The sequence below is a fragment of the Oncorhynchus mykiss genome, chromosome 6 (genome assembly GCF_013265735.2).
Source record: "Oncorhynchus mykiss isolate Arlee chromosome 6, USDA_OmykA_1.1, whole genome shotgun sequence".
Lineage (NCBI taxonomy): Eukaryota > Metazoa > Chordata > Actinopteri > Salmoniformes > Salmonidae > Oncorhynchus > Oncorhynchus mykiss.
This window is the reverse complement of record NC_048570.1, coordinates 10,680,457-10,692,640: the sequence shown is the minus strand read 5'-3', so window position 1 is coordinate 10,692,640 and position 12,184 is coordinate 10,680,457. Positions and strand designations below refer to the sequence as shown.

At 42.2% G+C, this 12,184-nt stretch overlaps 1 protein-coding gene across 2 annotated transcripts in view; it reads left to right on the top strand.

The window, feature by feature from the left end:
* Positions 1-12,184, top strand: part of LOC110525094 (glutamate receptor ionotropic, delta-2-like) — a 653,889-nt gene that overhangs the window by 548,552 nt on the left and 93,153 nt on the right. The gene's annotated exons all lie outside the window — the stretch shown is intronic.

The following is a 12,184-nucleotide window of genomic DNA, read 5'->3' as shown; positions in this document are numbered from 1 at the left end:
ATGAATAATGCATAGCATTATCCCCCCAACAATGGCAGGCTGAAATGGAACCTATGCCGCTGACGATTGTCAACCTCTCTCGGGGCGATAGTGACAGACAGAGATTCTACTGTAGGTTGACGTTATATAAGCCTGATTAGACATGCCATCCCAGACGTAGAATAGAAGGGAGAGAGATATGTCGGCTTTTGTGTTGACCCATTGACCCAATCACATTTTTTTGAGCTGTGTCGTATTCATGCTGTACAGACATCCGCAGCCCACACGCAGATCTCCCGGTAGAGACTGCGCTGTGACTGACTCACTGACTGACTGATTGGCTGGCTGGCTGGCTAGCTGGCTGACTGGCTTACTAAATTACTGGTTGACTGACTGACTGACTGACTGACTGACTGACTGACTGACTGATTGGCTGGCTGGCTGGCTGGCTGGCTGCCTGGCTGGCTGGCTGGCTGGCTGGCTGGCTGACTGGCTGACTGGCTGGCTGACTGGCTTACTAAATTACTGGTTGGCTGACTGACTGACTGACTGACTGACTGTCTGACTGTCTGGCTGGCTAGCTGGCTGACTGACTGTCTGACTGTCTGACTAACTGTCTGACTGACTGACTGTCTGACTGACTGGCTAACTAGCTGACTGACTGATTGACTGACTGACTGACTGACTGACTAGCTGACTGACTGACTGGCTTGCTGACTAGCTGACTGGCTGGCTGACTAGCTGACTGACTGGCTGACTGACTGACTGACTGAGACATGGACTGAGTGTTGCCTTACAGGTGTTGGGGTGCCTTTTTCGTTATTTTGTAAATCAGAAGTCTCAGAACTAAAGCGGTTGCTTGACAGCACTGAGTCTGAGAGGGAGGCTGCTCTGAGAGCGATTGTAGTAACATACAGTATTTTTGTGTGGGGGCCAGATTTAATCAATACAGTGTGTTTCCTTCCAACTTCTTTCCAACCTTTAAGAACCACTGTGTTTCATGATTACTTCAGGACAGACAACCGCTGTTGACACAAACGAGACCTGATGATGAAATTACGAGAAACTAAAAGCCCAGAATGAATTTAGCTTGCATTTGTCTTTGTCTCCATCCAGGGTTGAACCTCTGTACTAAAGGAGAAGTTAAATATTCGGTGACACCACTTAAATTGAGCGTCTCATACAAAATAACCATCAGACTATGAGCTGAAGGTGCTAGACCAAATGTTCAAGTCCATAACTGACACTGGCAGCAATTTTCTTGATAAGGATCCTGTCTGTGTTGTGTAGGCATAAGATACAGCATCTGATCTTTGTGTAGTCTTGGCCCATACCAGAATCCACATAAGAGGCCTTCACAGACCTCTACTCTGATCTTTGTGTAGTCTTGACCCATACCAGAATCCACATAAGAGGCCTTCACAGACCTCTACTCTGATCTTTGTGTAGTCTTGACCCATACCAGAATCCACATAAGAGGCCTTCACAGACCTCTACTCTGATCTTTGTGTAGTCTTGACCCATACCAGAATCCACATAAGAGGCTTTCACAGACCTCTACTCTGATCTTTGTGTAGTCTTGACCCATACCATAATCCACTTAAGAGGCTTTCACAGACCTCTACTCCACATCACTCATGTAAACTAATCCTCTGTCAAAATTAGCATTACGGTTTTGGTGGTTTTGGTTTTTCAAATAGCATTTTACAACAGTTTCAGTGAAGGTAAATCATGAAATCATTGTATAAATGACCTATTGAAAAAAAAAACGAACCAAACACGAAGCATTGACCTACATCAAATCAAATTGTATTGGTCAGAAACACATATTTAGCAGATGTTATTGCTGTTGTATTGAAATGCTTGTGTTTCTAGCTCCAACAGTGCAGTAATATCTAACAATTCACAACAATACACACACATCTAAAAGTAAATGGAATATATAAATATTAGGACGAGCAATGTCGGAATGGCTTACACTAAAATACAGTAGAATAGAATATAGTATGAGTAAAGCAGTGTGTAAGCATTATTAAAGTGGCCAGTGATTCCATGTTTTTGTACAGTTGAAGTCGGAAGTTTCCATACACCTTAGCCAAGTACATTTAAACTCAGTTTTAAACAATTCCTGACATTTAATCCCAATAAAAATTCCCTGTCTTAGGTCAGTTAGGATCACCACTTTATTTTAAGAATGTGAAATGTCAGAATAATATTAGAGATAATATTAGAGATAATTATTTATTATTATTATTTCTTTCATCACATTCCCAGTGGGTCAGAAGTTTACATACACTCAATTAGCATTTGGTAGTATTGCCTTTAAATTGTTTTACTTGGGTCAAACATTTTGAGTAGCCTTCCACAAGCTTCCCACAACACGTTGGGTGAATTTTGGCCCATTCCTCCTGACAGAGCTGGTGTAACCGAGTCAGGTTTGTAGGCTTTCTTGCTCGCACACGCTTTTTCAGTTCTGCCCACACATTTTCTATAGGATTGAAGTCAGGGCTTTGTGATGGCCACTCCAATACCTTGACTTTGTTGTCGTTAAGCCATTTTTACACAACTTTGGAAGTATGCCTGGGGTCAATGTCCATTTGGAAGACCCATTTGCGACCAAGCTTTAACTTCCTGACAGATGTCTTGAGATGTTGCTTGAATATATCCACATAATTTTCCTTCCTCGTGATACCATATATTTTGTGAAGTGCACCAGTCCCTCCTGCAGCAAAGCACCCCCACAACATGATGCTGCCACTCCCGTGCTTCACGGTTGGGATGGTGTTCTTCGGCTTGCAAGCGTCCCCCTTTTTCATCCAAACAAAACAATGGTCATTATGGCCAAACAGTTCTATTTTTGATTCATCAGACCAGAGGACATTTCTCCAAAAAGTACGATCTTTGTCCCCATATGCAGTTGCAAACTGTAGTCAGGCTTTTTTTATGGTGGTTTTGGAGCAGTGGCTTCTTCCTTGCTGAGCGACCTTTTAGGTTATGTCGATATAGGACTCGTTTTACTGTGGATATAGATACTTTTGTACCTGTTTCCTCCAGCATCTTCACAAGGTCCTTTGCTGTTGTTCTGGGTTTGATTTGCACTTTTCACACCAAAGTACGTTCATCTCTAGGAGACAGAACGCATCTCCTTCCTGAGTGGTATGCCGGCTGCGTGGTTCCATGGTGTTTATACCATTTTTTTCTGAGGTCTTGGCTGATTTCTTTTGATTTTCCCATGATATGAAGCAAAGAGGCACTGAGTTGGAAGGTAGGCCTTGAAATACATCCACAGGTACACCTCCAATTGACTCAAATTATGTCAATTAGCCTATCAGAAGCTTCTAAAGCCATGACATAATTTTCTGGAATTTTCCAAGCTGTTTAAAGGCACAGTCAACTTAGTGTATGTAAACTTCTGACCCACTGGAATTGTGATACAGTGAATTATAAAGGAATCATCTGAATGTAAACATTTGTTGGAAAAATTACTTGTGTCATGCACAAAGTAGATGTCCTAACCGACTTGCCAAAACTATAGTTTGTTAACAAGACATTTGTGGAGTGGTTGAAAAATGAGTTTTAATGACTCCAGCCTAAGTGTATGTAAACTTCCGACTTCAACTGTATATATGGCTGGTCACTTTAAGGTGCAGGGTTGAGTAACCAGGTGGTAGCTGACTAGTGATGGCTATTTAACAGTCTGATGGCTGAAGGCTGAAGTCTGATGTCTGAAGGCTCTCTGACCTTGCCTTCTGGATGATAGCGGGGTGAACAGGCCGTGGCTCAGGTGGTTGATGTCCTTGATTATCTTTTTGTTCTTCCTGTTGCTTCGGGTACTGTAGGTGTCCTGGAGAGCAGGTAGCGTGCCCCCAGTGATGCATTGGGCAGACCGCACCACCCTCTGGAAAGCCCTGCGTATGTGGGTGGTGCAGTTGTCGTACCAGACGGTGATGCAGCCCGACAGGATGCTCTCAATTGTGCCTCTATAAAAGTTTTTGTGTGTCTTAGGGGCCAAACCAAATTTCTTCAGCCTCCTGAGGTTGAAGAGGTTTCTTCACCACACTGTATGTGTGGGTGGACCATTTCAGATTGTCAGTGATGTGTACGCCGAGGAACTTGACACTTTCCACTGCGGTCCCGTCAATATGGAAAAGGGGGATACCTAGTCAGTTGTACAATTGAATGCATCCAACTTAAATGTGTCTTCCGCATTTTAACCCAACCTCTGAATCAGAGTGGTGCGGGGGGCTGCCATAATTGACATCCACGTCTTTGGCCCCGGGGAACAGTGGGTTAACTGCCTTGCTCAGGGGCAGAACAACAGATTTTTACTGCCAGGCACAACCGCTTTGTTTACACACACTAACTACCACTACCACCACCAAGTCATATCCTTAGAAATAGTACTTTTGCTATTGCCAGTCCACCCATTATGGCGTCATTGACTTGAGTAAAGAGGCTAATTCTACTCATTCTAGTTCTATGGTCATATCAAACCATTTGCCTTAGAAAACAACGCAAATGCTTTGCTTGGTATTTCTTTTCCATTTTAAATATGGGTCCTATGGGTATATGGGTACAACATACAGTGTAATCTACACTCAGCTGGATCCCCCTTTGCCTCCAGAACAGCCTGAATTCTTAGGGTTATGGAACAAATTCCCCACACCATTACACCATCGCCACCAGCCTGTACCGTAGACATCAGGCCATGGCCTCATTCTGCTTATGGCAAATCATGCCATCAGCATGATACAACAGTACCGAATTTGTCGGACCAGACAATGTTTTTCCACTCCTCAATTGTCCAGTGTTGGTGATTGCGTGCCCACTGGAGCCACTTCTTCTTCTTATTAGCTGATATTAGTGGAACCCGGTTTGATCTGCTGCAATAGCCCATCCGTGACAAGGACCTCTGAGTTGTGTGTTCCGAGATGTTGTTCTGCACAGCACTGTTGCACTGCACCGCACCATCATTTGACCCCTCTCATCAACAAGCTATTTTCATCCACAGGACTGCCGCTGACTGGATGTTTTTTGTTTGTCACGCCATTCTCGATGAACCCTAGACACTGTCGTGTGTGAAAGCCCAGGAGGCTGGCAGTTTCAGAGATATTGGAACCGGCACGCCTGGCACCGACGATCATACCATGCTCAAAGTCGCATAAGTCACTATTTTTTCCCATTCTAATGTTCAAATGAACAGTAAGCTAATGTCTCAATGCCTGTCTACCTGCTATATATAGGAAGCCACAGCCACGTGACTCACTGTCTATAGGAGCGAACCATTTTTGTGAACGGGGTGGTGTATCTAATTAACTGGCCACTGAGTGTGTATTCATTCGAGCAGCCTTATCAACAGAGGGAAAACTGGGTCTGATTCCCCCCATTGTTATAAAACCTGAAATAATACAAAATATTTGATTGATTTCAAGATGGAGGGGAAACAAACCAAGTAATTAAGCTGGAAGGATTCGCTGATTCTGTTATTTTCCCCTTTCAACATCAGAGGGATTTTGATGATGTGATTCAAAAAGAAAATGAGTGTTTTCCATAGAATTGTGATCCCGGGAGTTTATCTTCCACCTCCACACGCGGCAGCCAGACAGGGCTGGAATCACACCAGCTCCCTTTACTAAAGACAGCCATACTAAAGACAGCCCTACTAAAGACAGCCATGATAAAGACAGCCATATTGAAAACAGCCATACTAAAGACAGCCATGATAAAGACAGCCATGCTGAAAACAGCCATACTAAAGACAGCCCTACTAAAGACAGCCATGCTAAAGACAGCCATGCTAAAGACAGCCATACTAAAGACAGCCATGCTAAAGACAGCCATGCTAAAGAAAGCCCTTCTAAAGACAGCCATACTAAAGACAGCCATGCTGAAAACAGCCATACTAAAGACAGCCATGCTGAAAACAGCCATGCTAAAGACAGCCATACTAAAGACAGCCCTTCTAAAGACAGCCATGCTAAAGACAGCCATGCTAAAGACAGCCATGCTAAAGAAAGCCCTTCTAAAGACAGCCATACTAAAGACAGCCATGCTGAAAACAGCCATACTAAAGACAGCCATGCTGAAAACAGCCATGCTAAAGACAGCCATACTAAAGACAGCCCTTCTAAAGACAGCCATGCTAAAGACAGCCATGCTAAAGACAGCCATGCTAAAGACAGCCCTTCTAAAGACAGCCATACTAAAGACAGCCATGCTAAAGACAGCCATACTAAAGACAGCCATGCTAAAGACAGCCATGCTAAAGACAGCCATACTAAAGACAGCCATACTAAAGACAGCCATGCTAAAGACAGTCCTGCTAAAGACAGCCATGCTAAAGACAGCCATGCTAAAGACTACCATGCCAGAGATTGTAGACTAGTGATGACGGACGGTAGGTAGCCTAGCTTAAGAGTGTTGAGCCAGTAACCGAAAGGTCGCTGTTTCGAAACCCTGAGCCTACTAGGTGAAAAATCTGCCGATGTGCCCTTGAGCAAGGCACTTAGCCTTAATAGCGCCTGTAAATTGATCTAGAGAGGAGTGTCTGCTAAATGTAAAATAATGAGACCGCAACCTGAGGATTATGGACCGGTGATGAGACAGCAACCTGCTAAAGGCAGACGTAGGTACAGCCAGGTTAAAAATACTTTGCTTTGACTTCTAACAGCACCCTTCACTTAAAAGGTTGTGCGATAAGGGATGTAAAACTGTTATAGTACACTTCTATTGTCTCATCAACAGCTGCACATGTAAATGAATTTGTTTTATTTTGTTTTATTCATTTGTTTTATTAATACAAATATACCTATCTTCTCTGGCAAGTATGTTGAATCAACGTTCTATCAACATGTTTTTTCAACACGATGATGTTGAACGTCAGTGGATTTCGTTATGATGATAATAATAAATTACATTTATAGAGCATTTTTCATTTGCAGACGGAAATCACAAAGCTTTTTGATTGAATTCACCAAAACGGGTCAACATAAACTAATTTTAACGACAAATTAACACCAGGATGTCAAGGGTTGGTTTATTTCAAGTTGAATTAGAGTTTTGGGAGGACTCATTTAAATAGCCACCAAAATTAGGTGTTAAATTTGATGTCTTGTCGGATTCTTGCCCCGAGGGTTTCCCCTATGTTCTCAGAAATAGTGTGAAGTCATGTCCTACGATATGTTCTTGGAATCAAACACTCCTTTCAGCGATACATTACTCGTTAGAGTCATGTGAAACATAACTATTTCCTGTCTGTTCCTGGAAGCAGTGCGATCTAATTTTCTGTCATATGTTCATGGAATCAAGCAATCAAAAAGGTGTGAAAATGTCAGGAAGTGTATTAGGCAGTTATACAGTGAGCCCTGCAGGTATAACGTATGATATTTTCTCGAGCTCCAGTATCCATACAGTGGAATCGATAATACAGTATATGGGAAGATTAGGCCAGGCTTAAGACCTTATCAGTGGTGAAACCATAGACATATAATGAATAGAATGGGCTTGGAACCTCTGACGCTGGCAATTTGACTGGTAAACGAATGGAGATATCCTGTCTATTCATTATATTTCTAGGGGTGAAACATTAACTCTGTTCCTTCCATGTGAAATTAGTCTAATATCTCCCCAGTCGGCATTGCAGGGACTAACTCTAGATGAAATGTCTCAATTGGAAACCCAAGTATTGAATCATTTGAATTTCAATCATTTTATTCGTTCTCAATGTCAAATTGAGTTGACTTTCACGCATGAGACTGGTTTACTGCAGATCAAGCTGGGTGAAAGAGGGCCATTTGAATATTTATTTTTAAGTACTGTATGTCTGTTAGAATATGCCAAATAAAATAAAATGTTATCGGTCGCATACACATATTTTTTAGATTTTATCGCAGGTGCTGCGAAATGCTTATGATTCTAGCTCCAACAGTGCAGTAATAATACCTAACAATACAAAATAATACACACAAATCCCAAAACTTCAAACAAAGGAATTAAGACATATCAAGACGGGTAATGTCAGACTCCTAATTATAAATATATATGTATATGATGGTGTGTGTATAGACAGTATGGACGGTATAATGAATAGAAAAGGTGTGCACAGCGATAGTTATATAGGATGACTCCCTGCTGTATCTCTGGAAGGAGATTCTCGTTCTGAGCTCGCCTACTTTATTATCCAGGGACTGAACATTAGAGAGTAATATGCTCGGAAGCGGTGGATGGTGTGCAACGCTCCCGAGTCGGACTAAAAACACACTCCGTATTCCTCTTCTCCGCCGACGGCGTCTAAGAGCAGCCCCGGGGACGAGGGAAATTTCCTCGGGGGGTACAAACAAAGGATCCAATTCAGGAAAGTCACATTTCTGGTCGAAATGCAGTTGAGTGATCGCCAACCTGATATCCAGTTATTTTCGGCTGAAATAATAATGCAAGAAACATTCTGAGGAAATAATGCAAGAAATAAAATCTCTCTCTCTATATATATATATACTGCAAAGTTGGATAGGAGCTAGGAAAAGGGAAACTATGTCTGTCAGTGCCATCTTGCTACTTCTGTTGAGTATGTTTGTTAATATCTGTTTTTCTGGCTGTCTGTTGATTGGATGTTGAGTCAGTCATGTTGTGAACATGACTCATTATGACAGTAGGGTGTGCATCCCAATTGACACCCTATGCCCCATATAGTGCACTACTTTTTACATAGCCCTATTGGCCCTGGTCAAAAAGTAGTGCACTCTAAATAAAATAAGGTGCCATTTGGGATACATCCTAGCTCTGATTCTGAAGCTGAGATGCTCTCCGTCCTTTATGCTCTTCCATAGTCACACGTCGAGATGAGACACGTCTGAGCGATGCATGAATGAATATGATAATTCAGTTGTAATGTGATCACACTGTTTACCCCAGCTATATGTTTGTTATATATGTGTTTGTGTGTGTGTGTGTGGGGGGGGGGGCGGGGGGGGGGGGGGGCATTCTTGTGTGTGTTTAGTTGTGTGAGTTTGTCTTGCGGTAGCTCTTAGCTGTGTGTGTGTTTAGTTGTGTGAGTTTGTCTTGCAGGAACTCTTAGCTGTGTGTGTGTTTATTTGTGTGAGTTTGTCAAGTGGGAGCTCTTAGCTGTGTGTGTATTTAGTTGTGGGAATTTGCCTTGTGGGAGCTCTTAGCTGTGTGTGTTGTGTGAATTTGTTTCTTAGCTGTGTGTGCAGAAGCCCATATGTCTCCTCCATTATATTGAAAACTGCTTCTTCATTCACCTCCAGTCATACTGTACAGTGGCTTGCAAAAGTATTCAACCCCCTTGGCATTTTTCCTATTTTGTTGCCTTACAACCTGGAGTTAAAATAGATTTTGGGGGGGATTTGTATCATTTGATTTACACAACATGCCTACCACTTTGAAGATGCAAAATATTTTTTTGTGTGAAACAAACAAGAAATAAGACCAAAAAAAAGAAAACTTGAGCGTGCGTAACGATTCAACCCCCAAAGTCAATACTTTGTAGAGCCACTTTTTGCAGCAATTACAGCTGCAAGTCTCTTGGGGTATGTCTCTATAAGCTTGTCACATCTAGCCTCTGGGATTTTTAACCATTCTTCAAGGCTAAACTGCTCCAGCTCCTTCAAGTTGGATGGGTTCCGCTGGTGTACAGCAATCTTTAAGTCATACCACAGATTCTCAATTTGATTGAGGTCTGGGCTTTTGACTAGGCCATTCCAAGACATCTACATGTTTCCCCTTAAACCACTCAAGTGTTGCTTTAGCAGTATGCGTAAGGTCATTGTCCTTCTGGAAGGTGAACCTCCGTCCCAATCTCAAATCTCTGGAAGACTGAAACAGGTTTCTCTCAAGAATTTCCCTGTATTTTGTATTTCCACCATTCCTTCAATTCTGACCAGTTTCCCAGTCCCTGCCGATGAAAAACATCCCCACAGCATGATGCTGCCACCACCATGCTTCACTGTGGGGATGGTATTCTCGGGGTGATGAGAGGTGTTGGATTTGCGCCAGACATAGAGTTTTCCTTGATGGCCAAAAGGCTCAATTTTAGTCTCAGCTGACCAGAGTACCTTCTTCCATATGTTTGGGAAGTCTCCCATGTACCTTTTGGCGAACACCAAACATGTTTGCTTATTTCTTTCTTTTTCTGGCCACCCTTCTGTAAAGCCCAGCTCCTTGCCTGGTCCGTGAGTTTTGGTGGGCGGCCCTCTCTTGGCAGGTTTGTTGTGGTGCCATTTTCTTTCAATTTTTTTATAATGGATTTAATGGTGCTCTGTAGGCTGTTCAAAGTTTCTGATATTTTTTTATAACCCAACCCTGATCGGTACTTCTCCACAACTTTGTCCCTGACCTGTTTGGAGAGCTCCTTGGTCTTCAAGGTGCCGGTTGCTTGGTGGTGCCCCTTGCTTAATGGTGTTGCAGACTCTGGGCCTTTCAGAACAGGTGTATGTATATACACTGAGATCATGTGACAGATCATGTGACACTTGGATTTACCTAATTGTTTAACGAATAATGTGACTTCTGAAGGTAATTGGTTGCACCAGATCTTATTTAAGGGCTTCATAGCAAAGGGGGTGAATACATATGCACACACCACTTTTTCGTTTTTATTTATTTATTTTTCCTTTCACTTCACCAATTTGGACTATTTTGTGTATGTCCATTGCATGAAATACAAATACAAATCCATTTAAATTACAGGTTGTAATGCAGCAAAATAGGAAAAAAATCAAGGGGGATTATTAATACGTTTGCAAGGCATTGTATAGAGGACATTCAGAAAGTATTCAGACCCCTTCCCTTTTTCCAAATGTTGTTACGTTACATTCTAAAACTGATTAAATAAACAAAAATCCCTCATCAATTTGCACACACTACACTGATAATGGCAAAACAAAAACAGGTTTCTCGAAAAAAAAAAAGTAAAAAAAAAAAAAAAAACACGTATTTACCTCAGTATATATGCTATAGGACTCGAAATTGAGCTCAGGTGCGTCCTGTTTCCATTGATCATCCTTGAGATGTTTCTACAACTTGATTGGAGTCCACCTGTGGTAAATTCAATAGATTGGACATGATTTGGAAAGGCATACAACTTTCTATATAAGGTCCCACAGTTGACAGTGCATGCCAGAGCAAACACCAAGCCAGGAGGTCGGAATTGGAATTGTCCATAGAGCTCCGAGACAGGATTGTGTCAAGGCACAGATCTGGGGAAGGGTACCAAAACATTAATGCAGCTTGAAAGGTCCCCAAGAACACAATGCTTCCATCATTCTTAAATGGAAGAAGTTTGGAACCACCAAGACTGTTCCTAGAGCTGGCCACCCAGAACCTGATGGTCACTGACAGAGCTCCAGAGTTCCTCTGTGGGAAATGGGAGAACTTTCCAGAAGGACAACCATCTCTGCAGCACTCCACCAATCAGGCCTTTATGGTAGAGTGACCAGTAAAAGGCACATGACAGCCTGCTTGGAGTTTGCCAAAAGGCACCTAAAGAACTCTCAGATCATGAGAAACAAGATTATCTGGTCTGATGAAACCAAGATTCATCTCTTTGGCCTGAATGCCAAGCGTCTTGTCTGGAAGAAGCAAAGCTTGCAGCGTTATACCCAAGACGACGAGAGGCTGTAATCGCTGCCAAAAGGGCTTCAACAAAGTACTGAGTAAAGGGTATGAATACTTATGTAAATGTGATATTCCAGTTGTTTTTTTTTTTCAATTTGCAAAAATGTCTTAACACCTGTTTATGCTTTGTCATTATAGGATATTATGCGTAGATTCATGAGGGGGAAAAAACGATTTAATCTATTTTAGAATAAGGCTGTAACGTAACAAAATGTGGAAAAAGTCAAGGGGTTTGAATACTTTCCAAATGTCAGTGTTTAGTCATGACCTGTATCACAGAGCAGTGCCAGGAAGTCATTTGATGGTTTTCAAATTGATTTGCCCCTGATACCATCTCTGAGGAGGCAGGTTATCTTTTAAAAAAGGAATTTGCTTTACAGGGTGCTAAAATGGTTTCTCAGTGAATGAGACAAGAAAGCACCTTGCCGTCGCGATGTGGTGTGAATTGAACAAGCATATATTACAAAACAACATTCATTTCCTTTCTTCTGCACATTACTTCCTGAGGTCGGGGAATCTGATGAAAGTAATAACTCTTGGGGCCTAGCGATGCTGTGACACATTTATCGAGGAA